Source organism: Corvus kubaryi, unplaced genomic scaffold, assembly GCF_017639235.1.
Source record: "Corvus kubaryi isolate FWS band 111438036 unplaced genomic scaffold, C.kubaryi_AGA036_p1.0 37260, whole genome shotgun sequence".
NCBI classification, from domain to species: Eukaryota; Metazoa; Chordata; class Aves; order Passeriformes; family Corvidae; genus Corvus; species Corvus kubaryi.
In genome coordinates, this window is record NW_024581077.1 from 2,844,641 (window position 1) to 2,868,441 (window position 23,801).

The window sequence follows — 23,801 nt, forward strand, 5'->3', positions numbered from 1 at the left end:
AGAAGTATGTTTACTATCTCGAGTATCTCAGTAACAGTAACTTCATATCATGGCTCCCAAGTAAGATCTCTATGATGATATCACAGGTCTCTTAGAAGGTAAGGAACAGTTTTCATGTCTTGGTTACATTTTAGCTCACACATTAACACGTAGCCTGTTTTCAGTTCCCCTTATAGTTTCAGGTGGTTACAGTACTTTTTATTTGCCCTAAACCACTGCAAATGTGCAGTTAGTCTTCTAGGGCAGCTAACTGCTGTTAAAACCTCATCTCAGCTTTGGACCGGCTGCAATTCAAGAAACTGCACAGGGAAAATTTGGCACTAAAACAAAGCCTTAAACACAAAAAAAGCAGCTCTTTAGCAGAAGCTTTCTGCTCCAGGCCTCCTACCACTGCAGGGATATTACTCAAATAGCTTACCTAAAAGTACAAAATCTGAAAACATAATTTAAAAAATTGTGTTCCAGGGTCTTTGAGATTTACTGTTTAGAGCTGATGCAGCAAGCAGTACCTTAAGGACTAAGCAGACAGGGCCCCACAAAACCAAGCACCGCATGGGCATGCACACACATATTAAAAGATGGCATTGGTCACAGCAGCTCTCCAGCCCAGATAAATCATGTCTTCACCTCTGCACACCTCCACACCCAGCTCAGCTACTCCCCATCTCCAGCCACATGGGTTAATAAATTATTGCAGAGATCTGCAGAGAGAGATTTGCATTTGGGGAGAAGGTGAAGGCACAACCGCAGCTTCTGCGGCACCGATATTCACCCTTTTGATGTCACCAATGACCAGCAACTCTGTGACACAGCCCAGGATCTCCCAAAGAATGGGGCTTTTGTTCAAAAATCTGGTCCCATCTCCCAGGGCTCTTCCAGTATAGACATAGCTGTATTATAGATAATAGCACCCAAAAATATAATATATATATTTTCCTCTGTAATTACTATCTCCTGGCAGCAGCCCTCTGAAGTTTTTACCTCTTTGGGACTAAGATTAGGAAACAAAGTTACTTCCTCTTTCTCACTTAAAGCAAGCAGCAGCCAGTCCTTCGTAGACACTGACGCCAACATGACGTGTGCAGCCTGGGCAGTGCTGCCACTGGGACAGGGACCTTTGCACTCACAGCTGCATGGTCATGGGGACACAACTTGGCACGTCAACACCGTGTTTGTGACCATCTATTTTTATTCCTTAGCAACAGAGCAGCTTTTGGGGTTGGGCTTTGAGTTTGTGGGACTTTCTTTTGTGTGTTGAATCTATATTTGGCACCCTGAGGAAATTCCTAAACAGAAGATAGCAATTTTTAAAAGGGAGGATAAATGCTGGCACTCAACTTTGCTGACAGCAACACCAACACCAGGCTCTTGGCTCTTGGAGTGCGAAGTGCTCAGACCGGGAGCCAAGGGAAGCCCTCACGTGGACCAAGCATCAAGAGTCATATCCCTCACAATTTCTGCCTTTGCAATACCTTGCCCTGGCATAAGAACAGGAAAAGATTTATTGGCTCATAAAGTCTCTAAGCCATTTGTATCCTATGTAAACCAACATCTCCAAGGCTCTGAGCCTCATCACTGTTCAGCACCACTGATGGGTCCCACGATAATTTTTGTCCTGTGGGAGACAGTGCTGTAGCTGAGTGGTCCTGTCTCAAAGGGGGAGAGGGGCAGAGGGGGGAAGACTTCAGTACAATACAGCAATTCTGAACTAAGATACCGCCCTTACCATAAATCATGGAAATATCAATATCCCCCAGCTCTCTACAGCTCTTAAATAAAAACATGCAGATTAAATCCTGACTAATCTACATGAGAAAAGCAAATAACACCTGATGTTTCCCAACTGTTAGCAACATGGCCTTAAAAATTAAAAAAAAAAAAAAAAAAAGGTTTAATCATAGGAAGGATAAAGATATCACATGGCTTGGCAGTTTCATTGGTTGTCATGGCAAATGAAAATCCCTGACTCTCCAACTTGCCTGTTTTAGAGGAAAGGAGACAACAAAAATGCCCTTTTTTATGACTAGAAAGGAATGTTTTCCTAATAATCACTCATGAACCCACTGCACACTATATATAAACAGCTGCTCCTTCTCAGGGAAAATGTTTGCTGTTTCTTACTGAGCAGCTCTTGGGGATCCAGGCAATTCAGCCCCAGCAGACATTCAGGCGTGGGTAATGAAAATCATGTGCTCTTGTATGTGGTGACTTCTTGCCTGCCAAAGGGAGCCTGAACTAGCTGCAAGGGGGGTCTCAGCTCCACGAGGGCTCAGCCACCAGCGCCCAGGGGAGGCTGCCAGCACAGCACGGCCAGGAGAAGCTGGCAGCAGCGTGAGCCCCCTCTTCTGCTCCCACACTCGGCATCACCCTGCCACTTCTTGCCACACGTCCAACAATGGGTGTCATTTCCTGCGTTCTCAAAGCAAGACAGAGCCATGGATATTTGTGCGAGTTTTAATCTGCCAGACAGGTAACAGCAGAAAAGACACTCCGGTGTTTGCTCCCACCCAGGCAATCCAAAGCACCTTGCACCCTGCCTGCATGACCAGCATCACACATCTTTCATTACAGTAGATTTTCTAAATATAGGGAGATAATTTGGCTGTAACTTCAAGAGCAGGTCCCCAGAGAGCCTGCACCTTCCAGTCACACTGCCTTTTGTTTTTGGCTGCATGCTAAAAATCCGGGAGGCTGAGAATAGCCCCACAGCAGATTTACATCACTCATTTCACTACCAGGTTTTAGTTCATTGGTCTGTCTCCAGCCCTTCCCCTCCTGCAAATTGCTCTTCCCTCCTGGTCTTCAGTGCAGTACTTTTGTCTAGAAGGAACAACAGGACCCCAAGGAATAACGTTTATTGTACAGTGCGGTAAGCAGTGCTCCCCTGTGGGTTAGGTTTTTTCCAACACCCCCATCCACTGTGGGGTGGGACCAGAAGTTGCACCACCATGGACAGGCAGCTGCCTGGAAAGCAGCCCCTTCTCTAAGGAAAGCCACAAGCTGTTTCCCTTATCTTCCCAACAAAGCAGCTCTGTGTCAACCTGCACCACGGCACTCCAACTCTGGCTGTGTACGTACACTGAGGGCCACATCCTCCCAAGGTCCCCAGCCTCAGTGACTTTGCACTGCAGAGCCTTCATTGCAACAGCTAAACCATGTTCCTGCACAAATCACATCCATGTTTGGATGTTTAGCAACAGCTAAACCATGCTCCTGCACAAACCACATCCATAATCAGGGATGCCCATAAAATAAGCTAAAGGTAATGAGATAACGCATGCATAACTAATTTGGATCCATTATCTTTTGGTTACAAGGCAGAAGGAAGGCAAGACATCATCGTCCTTCCTCCCCAGCCAGGCCGCTCCTGCAGGACTGCGGGTGAGACACCCCCCTTCATTTACAGCCTGCATGTACCAAAACGAGGTCACTTTGTATCAACTGTGAGATAAATAGATTACCACAATAACTTCAGCTGCAACACTGAATTGTATCACAAGCCTGGTACATTCACCCTTACCCACACCACGGAGATGAAACATTCAGGTTAGTGAAGTTACTGGGAGTGCAATCACAAGCCAAGGGATGTAAGAACTCGGCTCTTTCACCCATCCAGTAAGTCAAATACACAGAAAACATGATTTTTCCATGGAAGACTCCAGCCAGACTACCCCTCATCACACTGGTCCTGCAGCATCCCCTCCCTGCAAGGGTTGTTGGCTTGCACACTCAGTCCCCTGGTGGTTCAGGGTCCAGGGTGTTTCTGGATTGCTGTGCACATGGGTGGATGCAGGAATGAATGGGCAAGGGAGAGAGCATGGGCCAAAAGGAAATTAGAAGGCAGGCTGCGAAAGAAAAAGGGAAACAGAAAACCAAAACCAAGCAAGAATAATTCTCTCTGGGTATTACAGCAGAGCAGGCTGGCACTATTGGACACCACACAGTTTTACTGCTTTAAGTTGAAAGGATGTGACAAAGCAAATATTTTCCATCCTGACTAGGAGACTTAGGCTACAGTTAGTTACACTCAGGTGTTCAAGATCTTGACACACAGTCCTGGAAGAAAAGTGCTTCAGTCACAAAAAAGACTGCATTTTCAGCTTCTAAAATACTTATATACTTACACATTCTCCTTTAGGACAGAGCTTGACAATTGAGATGGTATGAGCCAGACAGACTGTGCTTATGGGGGTAAGGCACATTTCACATTTGTTCATCCCTTGCATTTTCCCAAATTTGCACAAAACTATTTGGACTAGCACCATTTGTTCTTTAACAAAATGGGCAGCCTAGCCAAAAATACTACTTGTAATTCAAAACTCAACATAAGGCATTTTTATTTAGCAAAATAAAGAATTCCCTCACATCATGTTTCAGTTTGCCATTTATCCCCTCAAACACAAGCACAGTCTCGCTGCCCCCCAGCACAGCATGCTCCCACCAAGTGTAAAGCGATGCACGAAAAACAGCTCCTATTGCACAGCAAATTGCCACAAGTTAAAGAGATTTCATGTCTAACAAAGTCTGTGTAAACCAAAGACAAGACTTCTGTAGAAGCTCTATATTTATTTCCAGTTCCTTCTCTATGTATTTCTATACTACATGTGACTGAAATTGGATATGCAGAGAACAGAATAGTTTTGGGTTTGGTTTTTTGGGGTTTTTTTTGGTGCATATTTATCCTCTTAGCAGGTAAAAGAGGTGAAGGCCAAGGCCACAAGTCAGAATATAAGATGATTTTTGGCTCTGCTGATGACTGCTTGCAGGACAGGTCCTGTACGGCACTTTAGATTTTACTCTTTCCAAGGCAACAGTCATCAGCACTGTCCTGAAATGGCACTGCAAGCCCAAATCTACCCATCCTGCAAAGCTCTGTGCAAGGAACTTGTACAGAAGCATTATATTACATTTAAACTTTAAAAGCAGATTTATTAAAAATCACTAGTTTTCTCTCTGAAAACAGAGGGTTTACAAAGACTTGCACAATTTTATTCCAGTCATTTAACTCCAGCAAGGACATAAGAATTCGAGCTTTGAACCACCTTTTAAAACTACTCTGTCCTCCAACCTATTTAGCTTCTCTCCAAAGGAAAAAAAAAACCCTTCCCTCTTAACGTGTGCTGCTGCTCCCTTGTAGCCAAAGCACCCCAGTGTCTCTGCAATAGTCACGTGAAAAACAACCTAAATGGAGGCAACTTGAACTACTGGATACATGTATGATAAAAAGCAACAGAGAAGCTGCTGTGGTGGTAAAGAATCCAGGCAGGGTAACAAGGCTTGTGAAACTGGCTTCATCTGGATTGGGATATTTGCTTAGCTGGCAGTACTCTCAATTGCTACACATGATGGTGAAAGGAAACATGCTACAGCTGTAAAAATCTAGGTTTAAATAGAAAAAAAAAGGTGGTTTAAAAAACCCATGAGGCAATTTTAGGTTATGATTATAAAAGGAAGAAATAAAATTTATCGGTTTAAAAGACAGGGGAAACAGGAAGAACAGAATAATATGGGATGAATCTGGGCTAAGGATGTCTAGGCAGATGCTCCTGGAGGACCAAGACATGAGCCCAGCCAGCTGCACTGCAGAGAGGAGTATCCCTGCCCAGCACAGCAAAAAAGGGCAGGAAAAATACTGCCCAGAGGGGAAGATGGGAAGAACACATGGCAAAAACTATCCCTAACTCTGGAATGACACCTGCCAGCTACCTACAGAGATAAAAGCAATGGAGTTACCGCTGCCAAAAGTTAGAACACCCTCTGCTTTTAAGACTGCAAAGGAGGTGCATATCCTAGCAAGACTGTGTGTTGGATCTGGGAATCCAAACTCAAACTCTGAGCACAAATCAGGTTCCAATGCAAATCTCAGTGCCAGCCTGAACAACAGTCATTACAGCCCCAGCTAACACATCCATCTGTAACAGAACATGCATTTGTAAGTCACAAATAGGCTTTTGGTTTGCTGTCAGCAGCACCAAACAATCCAAGACAATCGGGGAATATTAGGCATTAAAGGTCAAGTATCCCATTTGTGGTGCAATGCAAGGGGACAGATTTGAGTATCATTTTGGCATAGACACGTAGGTGGGCTCATGGCAAAGACAAGTGTTCCACATCCAAAAAAGTCTATGTAGCATTTGGAGTGAAGAACTTCCCCTCCAGTGGGGAGATAGAAGTTTTCACTGTGGGCTTGCTAACCCCATGCTTTGGTTCACAGCTCGTTCAATGCTGCTCTGCAGGAGCCTCACATACTGCCCAAAGTTACAGCCAGCGGCTCCAAGTGCTCCCTGAAATTGATTTGGGTCTCTTTTCTTGGCAACTATTAACCTCTTCTCTCCCTTCCCACAAAATTGCACAAGCACCAAGGGAGACTTCCCAGGTACAGCACAAGAGTTGCAGATAATGGGAGTCACATGGAAAGCACCATGTTTGCTTTTTTTTGTACATTAATTACACTTACAAAGTCAGTGAAGACAGTGTGTGCTTTTTAGAGCAGGTCTGTGTCCACTCATGTCTGCCCCAAAGCCAGCAAAATAAAGCCTCAGCATGGTTACAAACATGATCCCCTTCAACCTCAACACAAATACACTCCTGGACAGATCCAGAGCCTGGCTGTGATAAGCACATAAGAATTAGAAAGCCACAATTAAATAAGTAATATAGAATAAAGGTAAGGTATTCCTTCATTCATTACAACAAACAACACTTTGAACCTGAAACTAAGTTGAACATTAGCTGAGTTATGTAAGAGCACCAGAGGAGTGTTACAGACCCTATTTGTGTGGTGTGTCTGCTTCACACACTTCCTTAGACTGTTCTCCCTTTTGTTATTTGCTCCTTTTTGTTAATGACACGAGTTTTCTTTACACTAGGTTGCACAGAAGGTTGTATTGACTCCAACAACATATATGTGAGTTGTGCTTTGAGGGAATATATTACTTTTGTTTGGTCTATCACACTGAAAGAAGCTTGTGGCATTTTTAAAAGGTTGAGGTCAAAAGCTTCACTCAACATTTAACTACTGAGAGCACACTTTCCACCTCACACTACCCCCTCGTACATCCTTTAAATTTTAAAGGGAGAGCAAGTTGCACATAGACAGTACATACATATTTCCCCTTTCCTCATCATTAACAGTAACTTCAAGCCTGTACCATGATAAAACTTTTATTAGAGGCTGGTTGCCTGGCTATACTCTGTGCTATAGAAAAATGCCTTACTAAGAATTATTGTCAATCTCTGAGCACTCTGTACACACAGGCAAAATGGGGAAAAAGTAGCAGATCAGGTGACTTGTCCAAAGAGAGGAACTCAGGAATAACCCCATGTAAACCAGACCTGTGCCTCATGTTATCTTTGTTGAACTATTTTACCTCTCCAGCCTCTTTCCCCGCTGACGTCCCCAACTCTGCTTTGCTTTTCTTTACTATCATTGATGATCATCTTTTCACTCTGCAGTCTCAATACCAACTTTCCTCTGCCCTGGTATCATGCTGTCTATGCGCATTTTTGTCTGTCTGCCAAGGAAGTTGTAAGAGGGCTGGTATTTTACTATGGGAACTATTTTTGTGCCATATTCAGGAAATTTCCCCTTTTAACAAAGTTTTGTATAAAAACTAGAGCTACCAAAATAGAGAAGACAATACTTTCTTCTATCTTCTCTTCCCACTCACTCCTAGGTGCTGGAGGACAGGCCACCCATGACGGCCCAGCCTTTCTTGGGGTCATCACCACTTCTCCATGCAGACAGGCCACATCCCATTGCTCTGCAATTGTCCAAATCCTCTCCTAGCCACTAGTGCCTTAGTGCCACCTCTGTCCCCAGACTCCAACAGAAATGCTCCCTACCCTAATTTAATGTTCTACATGCATCAACTGAACTGGTTGATGCAGTTCTCAAGTAGCTGATACTTACCTAAGAAGATTTCAGATTTCCAGCTTAAAACAGACACCACCCACCTTCTCTTAAACCCTCTCCTCCCTCTGCTCACAGAACAGCCCTTCCCTTGCCAACCAAAGCCTCACCAACCTGCAACTTCACTGTTCACACAGGTCATTCATGTGAAGAACTGGTTTAATCTCAGCCGGCAAGAGAGTTATTTCCTGCAGAAGTACAGCAGTGAAGCCTTCCAAAAAGAAAAAAAAAGTTCCTTCAGGATTAATCCTACCCAGCATCCTCTCACATCTCAGTTATTGCAATTGTACTTTTCTAGCCTTGATAGATCTCATCTTGCATCACTGGCATCCCCACTCAAAAAAACCCCCCAAAAAATGAGATCCTGTTAAAGCACAATTTGCTTAATTTGTATCTTCAGGGTTTCCAGTTTTTCTTCTATGGCTCCAACTCCTTGTTATTACTTTTCACATTCATTTTACTGCCTAGCCTACATCCCACTAATTATTCTTAAAGCAAAAGCAGCCCTGTCAACCATGCTCTCCCTCACAGCTGGTCAGGTCTCTTTGAAAACACTCACTGAGCTTTCCCCTGCTCAAAAATACTGCTGTTATTTGGCCTTTCCCTACCTGTTACTGATCATAACCTGTAGTCACCCATCAGCAAGCACTGAGCTCTGCCAGGTGGAAAGCGCATTTTGCCATTGACAGTTACTCAGGATGCAGCGATGGACCACGGGATGCTGCAGCAATACACAGTGGCAGGAGGCAGAAGAAATCTTGCTTGAGTGGTCACTCTTAATGTAAAGCAGCAGGTTTCCCCTCTTGAGGCTTATCCAACTGTTCCTAAATGGAAATGTTAAGCTGTTACACCCATGTTACCCATTTTCCTCCAGGTCTGACCTACAGAGAATAGCAATTCCTACTGGATCCATCAGGCTGAGAGGTGATGGTGAGATGAAAGCATGTGGCTCAGGTTTCTTGCAAACAGCAGCAGAGTAGGGAATTATGAAGGATTTGAAATGTGACACAAGATGCATTTTTGATATTTACAGGGATTTCTGTGACTATTCAGAGGGAGCCCTTCCCACGCAAAAGCAGAAGTGTGATGGAGAGTCTACTTTCCCAGGAGCACCAAAATAGCCATTATGAGCCTGTTCTTTGCAAGAGGACAAGCAACCTCAATCACACACTGAGGCACACTGGAACCCACTTCAGGCTTAGGATAAAGTCACATATGTTCCTTTTTAAAACTAGAAGTTGGAGAACAAAATGTCAGAGCCTGGGACAAAGCCCTGAAATGCCAAACAAGGTTCACATCTCTTGCACATGAGAAAGCCAATGAGTTTCAGCACACAGCTCATCCCAATGTATCTCTGTGTATCACAACACATATTAAGACTCAATTAATACACTCTCCCTTTCAAAAGGGTACACAAGTAATGAGCACTTTCTTCTTTCCTAAGAAGAGACAGATGCCGATTACAGGAAGGAGTTCTCCGTAACAATTCTCTTCCTAAACCATACCAATTGCCTTGCCCATTTGAAAGATGCATTTGCTACATCAGAAGAAAAAAAGACCCTTATTTATTAGCAATGTCTGAACCACTAACCATCAAAATTATTTGCTTACTGGACACGTTATTTTTTCCGCATAGCACTGCTGGAATCCCTGTAGCACCTTCCCAGACAAAGTGCTATTAACATGCAAATGAAAAGTTCACACTCCTCCTTGAGATGGTACACAATTATAGTCATAAGCTAAGATAATGAAAGGCTCTAAACAAGACAGGTTGGTTACACATGTCACAGTACTGCTTGCAAATCATTCTCTCCTCTAATTACCACAGCACTTCCAGGAGGAATCGATTACAGCAATATGGATGAATGGGATCCTAAAACTGAAAAATGTACTGAATTAAACATTAATGCTCTCATTGACTGTTATCTATATATATATATATATAAAGGTATGGCCTAGGAAAATACAGAACTAAATATCTAGAAAGACCAGAATCTTGGACACTGAGGCATTAAAATAGTCCCAGAAACAGAATAGAGCAAAAATATAAATTCATCCATCAGGCTATAATTACACTTCACATTTTGTTCTTGTTGTGAAGATTGGTGTAAGCCTATAGCCAGGCAGAAAGCCAAGCCACAAACTGTGCTCTGTTGACTGCTGAGGTCTCCATTAGGTGCTCCAACAGAAATACTCATTTGCCCAGACCAAGCCTAAACATGATACAGTGCAACCTCTTCTCCATGCCAGGCAAGCTTTGGACAAGCACTGCCAAACAAGCATCCGAATTCAACAAGCTTCCTGCTCCTCAAAGCATTACACACACTTTAGCCCTGTTTTCTAAGGAAAACAAGCTTTTGCTATCATCTAACCTGGCCAACAGACCTAAAAGTTATTGAAGGAAAGAGTGTTTTGGCAAAATTACAAAGAACAATATAATTTATGCAATTCTTTTGATCCCCAGGTGGCTGGGATGAGGCCAGAATCAGCATCCACCCTGTCACTATTGGGCTGACTTCTGGTCTTGCCATTTTTTGTTTGGCTACAGCTGCCTGGTGGTTTAGGACACTGATGCCTGTCAACCAAGAGCACACTTAGCAGCCACACTGCACACTTATGCATTTCTTCTCCAACAGTTCCAATCATAGCTTCCAAGTCTAGCAACTCATTTGTGCTATCCAGTTTCTGGGCCTCTGTCTACTGCTTCTGAGCCCTTGAAGCTGCAGCACTCAGCTACCAGAGTGGAAAGTGCTCAAAACCTTTCTAAAAGAGATGCTCCCGCATGGGACACAAAAGCTGAACCACCCCTTTACTAATGAGTGATCTGACACCTTGAGCCCTGTGCCTAGTTTCACTAAAACCCTAACTGGTCTGGCAGATCACATTGTACAGGGTGGCACTGTTTTGTCTCACCCACCTTTGAGGAATTAACCAAAATGACCCACTTCTGACTCTGCTATCTCTCTCCGGTGATGGTGTCTGGGACCTAAAACAACAACAATTTATTTAGACAACACAACTTGGGCACCTATGATTCAGGGGAGAAGCCAAGGCTCCACCGTTCAGTGAACAAACCCAACTGAACGCAGCAAATTCTAACCCAACATCTTTGCAAAATTATTTACGCTTTCTAAAAGGATTTAGGGTTAATGGGACATCAGCTTAAGAGTAAGAGGGTGTGCTTTCAAGTCTGTTGGATCATATACACTGCAAACTCCAAGCAACTGTGCTTTTTGCCTCTGCAAGAGAGGACATCACAGAGCCAACCACACCAGCCTGAAGAACCACTGAAATCACATTGTTGCACCCCAGTATCTTAATTAAGACATCCAGAAACACACATGGTTTTTTTCACGGCATGGAAAGAAAACCCTGGTTGCTAGCAAGGCTCTTTCTGCTCGACTTGAACTGAACCAGTATCACAGCACCATGAGGCTGTGACAAAAATGCCGTGTTCCACATGAGAGTCCCTTGATCTCTACGAATTGGTCACATCAAAGATAAAAATCAGAATTCAGGTAGCGCCTGCTTCTTTTCTTAATTCTCTCCCTATGTCATCTCCAACACTTGCAGAATTCCTTTTCCTCCTTGCTATCCCCTCACATCCAGCTGCCAGCTGCACTGCGATATCCATCACACAGCACCCTCTGATAGCTGGTGGCTGCTAAGGCAATATTTACACTATGGCTTGCATTGCAGTTTATAAAATTCTTTGGAGCTCTTCCAAAGGGAAAGCCCCACATAAATCAAAGTTATTAGTGTCATCTACAGGCTAAGTCCAGTCAAGAATTTGCTCGAGCTCACTGTGGAGACTGCAGATCTTTGAAATACCAATCGATGTGCAGCAGAGGGGCTGAGTAATAAAGTTCATTAGCATTGCTGGCAACACTTTTCTTCAGTGGCATACAATAAATAATTGGTGAATATTCAAGGCATCCCTCTGAGGTTATCTTGATTTTATGCATCAAGGCAACCAAGAAACAGAAAGTTTAGAAGGAACTTGCCAATGAACACAAGAGAGATGCAGAATTCAATTGTCTTGCCTTCAAAGTACAAAATATGTAATTACTAGAGGAAACTGTGAATTATATAAATTGATTTGCAATGAAATTAAGGAGACTGTCTTTCCCCAAAACCACTAATGGCTATTCCCACCCAAGTTACAGCACTGGTTACTCACATTACAGTAATACCTACAGACTGCACAGAACTGCAGATTTTTCACTGTAGAAAGTGGGGACTAACAGAGAGAAGTTCTATCCCAAAGACCTTATCATGGATAATAAAACCCAATCTATACACACAATACAGGAGCAGTCATAAAGAGATTAATGACTCAAAAAGTGCATCAGAGGAAGAACGAGAAATGGACCAACCCTCCGGAGTATCAGACAGACATCAATAAATTCATTAGCTAAGCATCACCCAGCATTGCCCAGGAGATATTTTTAAAACCTTCCTCTGTATCTCCAAGAACTGATGTCATCAAGCAAAATGAGAAATATTGTGAGAGATGTGCTAAGATGATGGAAAGAATTTTTATGTAGCTTCACACATTTTCCAGCAAGAAGCCTGACATTTAAGCAGAATGACCTGGTTACTAGTGGCTACTCCACAAATTGATGCAACACACTCACCCCCGCAATGACTGACAGCTGCAGTAAACAAACAATCATTCACGCCAGGTTCTTCCTCCCTGTGGCAACAGCTTTTGCAAAACTGCGGAACTTAATGAGATACTTTACTTAATATTTATTTCACAATCAGCCTCCTTTACTCTAACAGAATTAGCTTCAGCCCACAATGAATGTTTTCCTTGGTTATTTCATTGTGCAAATCAATACTCAATTTATTTTGAATTTCTTCAGTTGCGAATTCTAAACTAGGGGGGATTTGTTTTAAACGTGCCTTTATTTATTATTATTAAATACCAGCTAACCACCCACATGGCTGGAAAATGAATCAGCCCGAGGACACTATCCCAAAAAGTTAACCTAACAAAAAAGATTAATTTTAAGACTGACTTATTCAAGCAGTTTCCCAATCCAGAGGCACAATAGATTAGAGACAACACTGATATATATGTGACAGTCCTTGACAAAAGACTGAACATTCACAATGAGCAAGGTGAAGTTACTCATGATGGAAGCACGCACAAAGGCCAGACAGCAGCTTGAGAAAGAGCTTTACAAGTTCCCCATACTACATTCACATCTGCAGTAGAAAATTCAGGAGTGGTCCATAACAACCATGTATTATGGCACAGGACAGGGCAATCTCAAGCATCTCCAGCACAGGGATGTCCAATGTGACCCAGCAGACACTTCTCACAAGCCATGCTTTTCAAGACCATTTTGCTGGTGCTTCCTAGTGACACATAGGGACCAGTGACCTGCATAGCTAAGTGCAAGTGCACCAAGACACAGCTTTCCTGCAGAATTGTGACAACAGAACTGCTACTTAAAATAAAAGGAAAAAATATTTCCTAGAAGAGGGAAACACTCTACATTAGCAAAAGTCATTTACAAACATAATGGAAATACTGAGAATCATACTCAGGATCACGATATGGATATATTTAAGTTTATTTTCCAATTTTGGGTAGTAGGCAAAAGACAGAATTTGGAGCTAACAACTGCTAAAAGACACTGATTGTTTCTGCACTGAACATGCACTACATCCCTGCACAAGGTGCTATGGGCATGCTGACAGCAGGTCACAACACAAGATGAGACTTCATTCCTACAGATCCCACACAGCAATTTCCATCTGAGTCCTATGTTCATGCCTCCTTCTCCCAAATAAGTCGAGCAGAAATCCATTATCCTGGAGTTAAAGAGTTCAACTTTAGACTCCTGTTTGCCTGCTGAAATTAAAGAGTTAACAGAAACCTGTGTTTATCTGGGGGGTTTCTATGTGTCCACAAACACATCAATCCAAGCAAAATGCTACTACCACATTTTAGAAATGTGAATACTGCTGACTTGAAGGGAATGGGCACAGTTCCCTTTTTAGAAGGAACAAATTGTTCAGAACAAGGACAAATGCAATAGAGAAATCAGGCACCGACTCTGCTTCTACAGTTTCAAGCTGCTGGTACATGCAGCTCTGACGCAGTCTTTACATGTTTGGTTTTTTCAATAGACCCAACATTGTTAAAAAATCCCCCCATAACCACCTAACACAAAGAGCAAATATTTACAGTGAGGATTTTTATATGTGAGAAATCAGAGGGTGCCACAATCTTCTGTTGGCTACAGGCAGGAGACAGCTATTGCCAACAAGGCTGGAGTAATTGCAATGGTGCAGATACTCACTGCACTTGAGTATATTTTAGACAGAAAAAAATGGAATTAGCTGCAAACTGTGTTAAAACACCCCCTTCAGAGCAACAGCACTTTCTGTAATTATGCCACAGAAAAAGGGATTACAGAGAAGAACAGCAGAGCCCAAAGCCATTATCACACAGGTTAAACTTGTTGCTGTATCTCCAGTGAACCAGATACTCGACTATTCTGAGGTCCTCAGCAGTCCATAGATACAGGGACACCCCAAACCTGCCCTTACCTTTTTGTGAAAGCTAGAGATTTCTCCAGTCTTTGCTGGGGTTTAATTAAACTCATTACCACAGGTTTATATGAATTTATACCTTTTCTCCACAGGACATGCTGTACCATGAACTTCAGGGGGGGGATGCAAGAATAAAAAGGCTAATGTTACTTCTCTCAACCTTCTTCTCAATATGCCAAAATAAGCTGACACCCCCACCACAATTTCAGGCTATCTGATTCTCGCGTCTAGAGATTACTCGTCACAGGGTGGAATAGTCTGATGTCTCCAGAGGACTAGCAGGGATACCAAATGAGCCAGGAAAGATTTTTCAAGCCTACATTTACTTTTCAGGTATTTGCATTAATAGATGTAATGCAAGAACAATAGAAAAATAATTATTTTTTTAAGTGGCAGTTGTCCCCTCTCTCAGTTAATCAAGTTCAGTAGGTATTATAATAAAGTTTCAATCTCCAGTGTTGGAGAAGATGGAATTTACAACTCCCTTCTACCATCAGAAAGCAACAGGAAAATAAGAGCACACAGTATGGAGATGCCATAGTGGATTTCTTGATGTCAAATCAGGTTATACAAGGCTGTCTCACTACATTTTCAAGTAAGGGTGTTATCTTCAGTAAATATCCCCATGCAGCCACAGCTGTCATGAAAACACCATGCTTTAGGTCCTAGAAGCACCATGAAGAAATTCTCACTAATTAGACACAAATCAGGCTTTCTTTAAAAACTTGTTAGATGAAAAGCCTTGACTGATCTATTTTCCATTTCTCTGAGTTCAGGCAATGAAATTTAAATCACAGAAAAGTGCTAATGATTATTTTTCAAGTCCGCTTTTCATTATTGAAAGCATTTTTTGCAACATAGCAAACCCAAAATCTCTTTTCTAATCCTGGCAATCCCTTTAAGTTGTTCTTTGATTGGTTGTAAATCTGAATGCTGGTGTTCATGTCTCAACTAATGGTCTACATCCCGAGCATGGATCTGAGATTTTTCTGGAGCACAGATTTTTCTGGATCTCTCATCACACTCATATTTATGGATAAATGACTATTTGGAGCAAAAGAATGACCACTGAAAAGACAGGAAGGTTTGACAAGCTCCTGTGCTTAAAGTTTCACCTGTCTCAGGTAAGAGCAGAGGTAGGGTGATCTTCTAACCAGACACAAATTCTTCTACTCAGCACCTTTAATAATCTGTTTCCTACAGGCATCACATCTTCTTCAGCTAAGAGTCTGCATTTATACCTAGTCCTCAGAATTATCTGTAGCCTGGGAGTATCCAAGCTCCTAAAAGTGCAGCTGGGGTGGCTGCACTAGAGCAAGAGGCTCAGGCAGATGGAAAACAAGCAAGGAGAAAGCAGGTGGGAACAAGAACATTAGCAGTCCCATGGAGCTGGTGCTGTCTCTTTAGCAACATCCCACTGAGTAGTGAAACATCCTGTACAACCCCACACAGCTTCATCAGGGCTGCAAGAGCACTATGAAGTGCAGCAAAGGCTTTGGGCTTGTCTGGTGTGGAGAAAAGGGGTGACCTCGTTGCTCCCTGCAGCTCCCTGAGGAATGAAAGTGGAGAGAGAGGTGCTGATCTCTTTCCCCTGGTATCCAGTGATAGGATGCATAGGAATGGTTCAAAACTGCACCAGAGGAGGTTCAGACTGGACATGAGGAAGTATTTCTATACCAAGAGCATGGCAAAACACTACAACAGGCTTCCTAGAGAGAGGGTTGATACCCCAGCCTGTCAGTGTTCAAGAGACATTTGGACAATGCCCTTAACAACATGTTTATGGTCAGCCCTGAATTGTTCAGGCAGCTGGACTAGATGATCCTTGTAGGTCCCTTTCAACTTCCAATATTCCAACAATATTTAGAATAGAAAATATTCTATTCTTAACTGCTTGATTACTCTGGACAGGGGTCCCATCCTTCCAGAGCCAGGTAACAGGGTAATCCTTCCTGCCAAAGCAATAGAAGCTCTTTTTGGTTTTTTTTGGCTGCAAGGATTTTGGTCCAAAACACTCAGGAAAGCACATGCAAATGATTGTTACTGTGGGGGATGCGAGACTCTCATATGCAGTCGGATTCATTTTCTGCACTGTTCCAAAAAAATTGGCATCAAGGCTCAGCACCAGCCTACAGGATGGTAGTTCCATGACAATTCTCTTTTGCAAACAACAGCCTGGATTTATATCAAGAAATACTCCCACTTTAAATGCACACGTGCTGCCCTTTGAGTAACTGAGATTTTGCTTAATTGAAAAAGCAGAATTTAGTTTTTGGAACCTTCATTGCAGAGGAGAAGAAGCACAGTGCAGCAGTGGGTTGGGCTGCTGAGGCCCTGCATGAAGTCCCTCTCTCTGTGGAGGACATCTTTAGCAGGACACAGTAACCCAAGCACCGCTCAACTTCTGTACTTTGGCAACTCTAACACCTTTTTTTTTTTTTTTTTTTTCTCTTTTAAATTCAGCCTGCAGGATACAGTCTTTTAAGAAACCATGCACAAGCTCATCTTTTTTCATGCCGGTACAGCCTTTCCTCCCCTTCCTCTTCTCTCTTCCCTTTTCTCATTACTCTTTTCAAGGTCTAAAAGAAAACACTATTCAGATACTTAAAGCTTACAGTTAACTTTTAGTTCAGCAGTGCTTAAAAGACAGTATTTCTGCTAAAAGGAAAGAAAATAAACAGGGTATCCTGTGATGTTTAAAAGGGCAGCAGATTTGTGAGACCTTACTGAAGGTTTTCTCCTCTGTTTGTACAGGTATTCCCTAATTTTCTCAGGAAACTAATAGCCAGGTTAAATAGGTTTTAAATAGGTTTAAATTTTGCCTTAAGTATATTAGGGAAGAGTGTACCTCTGCAGTGTAGTGAGAGCAGTAACTCCAGGAGAGGCAAGATGATAAATGGTGTGTGAGTCTCGAGCTGTTCACAGCCTAAATATCTCTCCTCAGCTCAAAGCAACAAAGCTCTCTAATTATTTTTATCTATGCAAGGTGAAATCAAATGACATTACAACATAAATCTCACCAATACCTTATGCAGGGCCAATGTTTAATAGCGTAGATTAGTCACGAAACTACTGCAACAGCAGCAGACTTCAATGTGGTCTTGACTCTGTTTAAAAGCTGACAGTGATTTTAAGGGACAAGTTGATCCTTGTTCTGCCCTAATTATTTCAACATATTAGCACCTGAGGAATATTTGACTCAACCCCTTCCCTCCCCTCACTTTAAATTCATGATTTATGCACAGACCAATCAGGATTGTATGACAAACATGACAGATTACTTCTTTCCCACTGTAAGAGCCATTAAAAATAAAATGAGAATTTAGTTAGTTATTGACAGAAGCACTGGGAGGGAGCAGGAAGCTAAATGACTTGCTGCAAAATGAAATTGTGGAAACTAGAAAGTCAATCAAAACACTGCCTCAGGTCATCTCATCTGTCCTCCAGCCAAAGCAGAGCTGTTGCTGAGCGTCTCTGCGCCAAGACCTCTCCAACTGGGCCAATGTTTTTGGTGTCAGAAACCCATCTGTAATATAGAAAATTATTTTACTGACTCCTAAGTCTCCTGTTCCAAAGTTTTGCAAACATCCATACAAGCATCAGTACCTAAACAGCTTCATTACTGCAAGGTATGCCCATCTTGTGCTACTTTCCACACTCCTGCCATGCCAGCCACACAGCTGAAATGAATCTCTCTTACTTTCTCACTGCCTGGGTGGTTATTTGACAACATGCATGAACTAGCACCTAGCATATTCCCCATTCCTCCTTCTGTACTCACACAGAGCAAGGCTTGCACTCAAACTGCTTGTCCTGTCCTTAGAAAAAAAGGCAATAAGCCTTAAAATGAGAAATGGAATCAATCTAGCTCCCGGCTATTGTAACTCCTTGTTTGGCTATTTTATGTAAAAATAAGAAAAGGCCAATAAACCTATACCACCCACAAAAAACCCAGCTGTGAATACACCTCTCTGGGACACACCACAAAACTTAGAGCAAGTGTCTCAGTTTGCCAGTTGATGGATGCCAGCTTGGCTGTCCCAGCAAGGACCAAACAGAGACAGCTCCAGAGCTGAAGCCAGGAGCTCTCCACAGCTCGCATTAGAGAGCCACCACACTCCAGCTCAGGCTGTGAGCAACACCTACCACCTGCAGCTGGGTCTGGGAAGATGGGAAGTACAGCACAGATCAGTCAACAGAGAAAAGCTCTTTCACAGCAGGGTGACAAATGGGGGTTGTTTGCTTGCAGATGCCTTTCTCCCCTTGCCGGTTTGGAAAGTGACTGCTCAGGTCCTCCCTGGAGAGCCACCTTCAGCCATCCATCTCTTGCTTCAGGAACTTCAGCTCTTTCACCAGATCTCAACTCCAGGCTACAGAAATCCCTGTCCTCTCCTAGCTCATCTCTGGAGCAAAGAGGAAAGTTAAGCTTAAAAGTCAGCAAGGCTGGCTCAGCTCTGGCCCTTCCCAGTTCCTCTCATCTCACCAGTCTTTGGGTTCCCCTGTACATGAGGTTGGGTGACACCCAAACATCCCAGGGCAGCAACAGTTCTGGGATGGGCAATTTAACACAGTTCAGGGCACACGGGTGATACTCATAAAACCAATTTGCAAGGGTGTGGTTTCTGGCTTGACTAAGAAGCCAGTAATTGGCATCATACTCAATTTCATGAGGAACAGGACTAAAATGCAAGAAAACTCTGCAGAATATGACCATGAGACCACCGAACCCTGAATTTCCCTTCAAACACTGGACACTAGTAAGAAATGGGGAAAAAAAGTAAAAGACCTGAGGAAATATTTAGTGCTGCCTTCCTGGGATATTCTCTTTGCTTCCAGCAGCTGGCATTTCAGAGAATTCTTGAATCAGAGTAAACACATACACTGCATTTAGGTCTTTGCAGGACAAGAGGAAGGATCCCCTAGCTCATCTGAGTTTTTTCACAGCAAAGATTGAGTGATTTTCAGCTTTTGGTCCCTTCTTATGTGTCTGTATTTCAGTTGCTGAAAGGCAAAATTTAATCTGATTAATACAGTGTAGATTTCTGTGGTACATTTTTAATCTACCTCCTGATACAGTATAATACAGCTTGAAAATGCTAGCATGCATTGTCACAAGTATTTCTAAATCCAACAAATGTAATAAATATTGAAATATATATAAATATGTATTGCTATTTATGCTTGTTTTGTTCAAGATATATACATACAGAAAGATGAAAACAGGATAAAGAAAGAGGGGCATCACAAAAATTGTCTTACTTAAATGCGACATCACCAGCCATGGATTCCTTGCTTGTTCTCACCAACTTCTATAGCAGTATTTCCCAGAACAATTCCCAGGCTACAGTTTCAAATTATCACTTCATATCCAGTGCCTTCTATACCAGGCTAACAAAATCAGTGCTATAAAACTTCTCCTTTTACAGCCAATATGGGAAACCCTCTATTAGATTATCTGTTCCCTCGCTTGTAAAATAAGGAGGAAAACGCCATTCCAGGAAACAAAAATGTTAAAAAAAGACCAACCAAAGGCAACGCCTGTGTGCACTGTTGTTCTTCCCCTTTGAGTCAGTAGTAAAGGGGAAGGAAGGAAAAAACACAGATAAAACAAATGCAAGGAGGTGTGGATGCAGCATATTTATTCCACTCGAAGAGGGGAAGCTGTAAAACACCGTCCATTGCACACAGACACCCCAACACCGCGCGGGTGTTTACAAACACTTTGAGCAAACCAAACAGGGAGTTTCATTGTCCCCACTGCACTCATGTTACCCACGCCCCAGCACTGCAATTCCAGGGAGAGCCCTGCCAGAGGACACACAGCGCCAGTTACACAAGAGAAGCGCAGAAGCAAATATGAAGCACAGGGGAGGAAAAAAAATTAAAAATATCAACTCAGCTGCACACTCTTGCTGCTCTCAGAACAGCCTCCAAGTCGGGCTTTGGTGAGGATTAACTTTAAAGGGCACTGAAAGATACTGACAGACTTGAAGCAAGCAGGACCCCTCTGTGTGCACACATTTCATTGCCACCAGCACAATATGAGAAGTCTAGAGTCCACTAGCAACTGCAGAAGTAGTTCAGTTATAAAAGGGGATAAAACCTTCTGATGTTATATACTAAGGAAAAATTATCTGTATGTTGCACTAATATCTTAGCACTGTTCAAGTAAAAATCCAAATTTCACCTCACAAACAGAAAGGAACAGTGAAACGAATAGAAAGCCACACGACAATGAAGCTCTGCTGGACCACAAAGTTTCTACAAAGTTTAAAATATAGGCATTTCTTATATTTACGATAAAATTGAAAAAGATCAGAGCAGTGGTTTGGAAGCTGAAATAAAACATCAGGCTGTCAACCAAGAATTTTTAAGATACTAACTCAAGATGTGACTTGGAGAAGAAACCTGGACCAACTGCACACAGCCAGGACTGAGAGTCAGTTGGATTCAAATGTCCCCCGTTTCCCTGAAAGGGGGGAGGAATAGCGGTGTCAAAACAACGAAGCCGCACGACAGCACACCAACGCCCCAAAAACCATCCTAAAACACACCTCGTATTTATTTTGTCCGCAGGAGCCCGGCTCTCGCAGGCTCTGCAGCGCTTAACGACAGCAATTCAAAATCCATCTTATTTTCCACTCTTATCCAGCGAGGGAGCCAAACCAGACAGGGCTCCCCGCCGGCTCGGGACCGCGCAGCTTCGGGGCGCCCGGAGCATCCCGGAGTTGCGGGAGTTTCCCAGGGGCTCCGCGACGCGCAGCGCGGCCGCGGAGCTGCCGCCGGGCCCGAAGGGCGGCGAGGGGGACTCATCTCCGCGGGATGAGACCATTTAGCGGGTTAGGGTTTTTTTCCCCGCTTCCTCCGTCCCTGCGCCCCTCCTTTTTCAGCAGGACCAGGGAACGACAGCGCAGTCCCTCTCGGCAGCGCTGTTCCTCGCTGAGGAGCACACAGTGCGGGGAAGGGCATCGGGAGATGGGGGCCTGGGAGGGAGGGGGTAACAGGACAAGGAAAAGCACACAGAAAGAGAAGATGCGCGCAGAACTCACCTGGTTTGGGATTTTTCCTCCCTCTCCACGACCATAAAACGAGGCGGGAGCCAGGAGCCGGTCAGCGGCGATGGGAAGAAGCGGCAGCCCCGGGCCGCCGCACGCGGGGGATAGCGGGGCTGGGCGCTGCAGCCCCCGCACGCCCCGGATAGGTGCTGACCCCGGAGATGAGCGCACGGCAGCCCACTTCCACTGGGATGGGTGCTGACCACCCTCCCGGCGCAGGGCAGCTCCCCGGGATGGGTGCAGCAGGGTTGGGCGCAAGGCAGTCCCACTCGGGAATGGGTGTTCAGTCCCCACTGCCCGTGCCGTGCCGTGCCGTGCCGTGCCGTGCAGCGCAGCCCTCCGGAACGGTGTCGAGCTACCCTGGAGCCAGGACGCCCAGGATAGGAGCAGCAGGGCTCGGCGCAAGGCAGCAGTCTGCGGGGATGTGCGCAGGGCCGCCCGCCCCAGGCAGCGCAGGAGCGGGAGCGCGGCCCCCCCGCCGTGTCCGGCAGCGGAGGCGGCACCGGCCGAGCACAATGAGCGGCGGCGCGCGGCGCGCCCCCGCGGCCCCGCTGGGCAATGACATCACCCCTCTCGCCCGCCGGGGCGGGGCCACTGCCCGCGCTGCCGTCTCGCCATTGGCTGGCGCCCTTTGGCAGCGGGGGTTTCTGGGGCTTGTAGTTTTCTTCGGATAGTAATAGCGCGGCAGCGTTCAGGACGTGGACTCGATTTCCCGGCAGATCCCGTGCGGTGCGGCCGCGTTGGGTAGCGGGGTGGGGAAGGAGGTGGCTGCCGCCGCCATGTTGGTGGCGTGGGACGCTTAGCTCGGGAGGAGCGGTCGGGGAGCCGGGTTAAGATGTCGGAGAAGGGGGAAGGGCGGTAGTCCTGTCTTGGTTTAAGGGACAAGAAAGAGCTTGTGCGAGCGGTTGAGGAAGAAGGGGGAGGCTGAGGAGGAGTAGCCGGAGGGCCGCGGCGGGTAGGGAGGGGGGCTCTGAAGGACACGGCCGATTGTCACTCGGTGATTGCCGGTTCTGGGTGGGGCAGCGCTTCTCTGTGGTGGGAGCGGGGCCGTGGGGTGCGAGTCTGTCCCGGGACTTGGAGGGGCCCGTCCGGCTGCGGTGGGAGTGTGGCAGGAGCGGGCGGCGTGGCCTTGCAGCGACGGCCGGTCATGGCTGCCGGGGCGTGTGGGCGCTGGGGCGGTGCTGGGTGCGAACGGGGAGGCCGCTCTGTGGCGCAGGAGCCGGGGCGGGTCCGGTGGCTCTCGGGGCTGTGGCCCCCCGCTCTCCTCCTCCGGGGAGAGGGGCCCGGCGGGGCTGTACCAGCTTTGGTGTCTGGGCCTTGGACGAAGTACGGACTGCGGGTTAAAGAGCAGGGCTGGCCTTGGTGGGGTGGCCGTCAGCAGGGAGCAGACTGGGACATGCCCTTGTCGTACGCCAGGTGACAGCCTGCGCTTCGCTGGTTTAAGTGGTTTTTTTAAGGGCTGTGGGTGGCTCTGTCTGAGGTCTGATAATTGCACTAATGGTGTCTGGGTGTCAGAGACATGCTTCTTGGTGTGACCAGCAGGAGGAGCTTTGCTTCCTTCTAAAGGCCTTAGTATGTCTGGAAGAGGGTAGGTTTCGATTAGATACAAGGCAGGAATTCTTTACTGTGAGGATTGCCCAGAGAAGCTGTGGACACCCTATCCCTGGAAGTGTTCAAGGCCGGGCTGAATGGGGCACGGGGCAACTTGGTTTACTGGAAGGTGTCCCTGCCCATGGCAGAGGAGGGTTAGAACCAGATGGTGTTTGAGGTTACTTCTAGCCCAAATGTATAATTCTATGTCCATAGACACATAAAACAAGTTTGAAAAAGTTGAGAAGGCAGACGAGATGGTATAAGACATCTCAGCGTGGTATGGGAGCAGCCAAGCCAACTTGCTGCCCCCCTATTTTACTTGTGCTTGCTGTCTCAGGTTGGCATGGCTTAGCCACCTGACTAGGTGCTGTCTTAGTTTCAGCCCTCTGGCTGGCATGGGGGAAGTAGGATGCAATTTTGAGCAATGGTTTTAGGCTTTCTTGTACTGAACGTTATCCCTGCTTATTCTAGTGTTTTGTGTTGGGGAATGGGAAATACATGTTCACCAGATGAGAGTAATCTAAGCTCTGTGAGGCTTAAGGCGACTGGAGTTCCCTGAAACCATGTGTGGAAGGCCTGTGCTCAAAACCCGAAGGGAAGATTGTCAAAGTATTGCGTGGCTTGTGAAATAATACCGTTTCTAGTTACAGCTGATTCCTGTGAAATAAAGC

General features: G+C 45.0%; 1 protein-coding gene across 4 annotated transcripts in view; it reads right to left on the reverse strand.

Moving 5' to 3' along the window:
- Positions 1–21,612, reverse strand: part of RAB30 (RAB30, member RAS oncogene family) — a 48,730-nt gene extending 27,118 nt beyond the window's left edge. For all 4 annotated transcript variants that reach the window (XR_006015368.1, XR_006015369.1, XR_006015370.1 and 1 more), the window contains exon 1: positions 21,532–21,612. The gene's annotated coding sequence lies outside the window, so the exon portion shown is untranslated. The remainder of the gene's footprint in view (positions 1–21,531) is intronic.
- Positions 21,613–23,801: the final 2,189 nt, after the last annotated feature.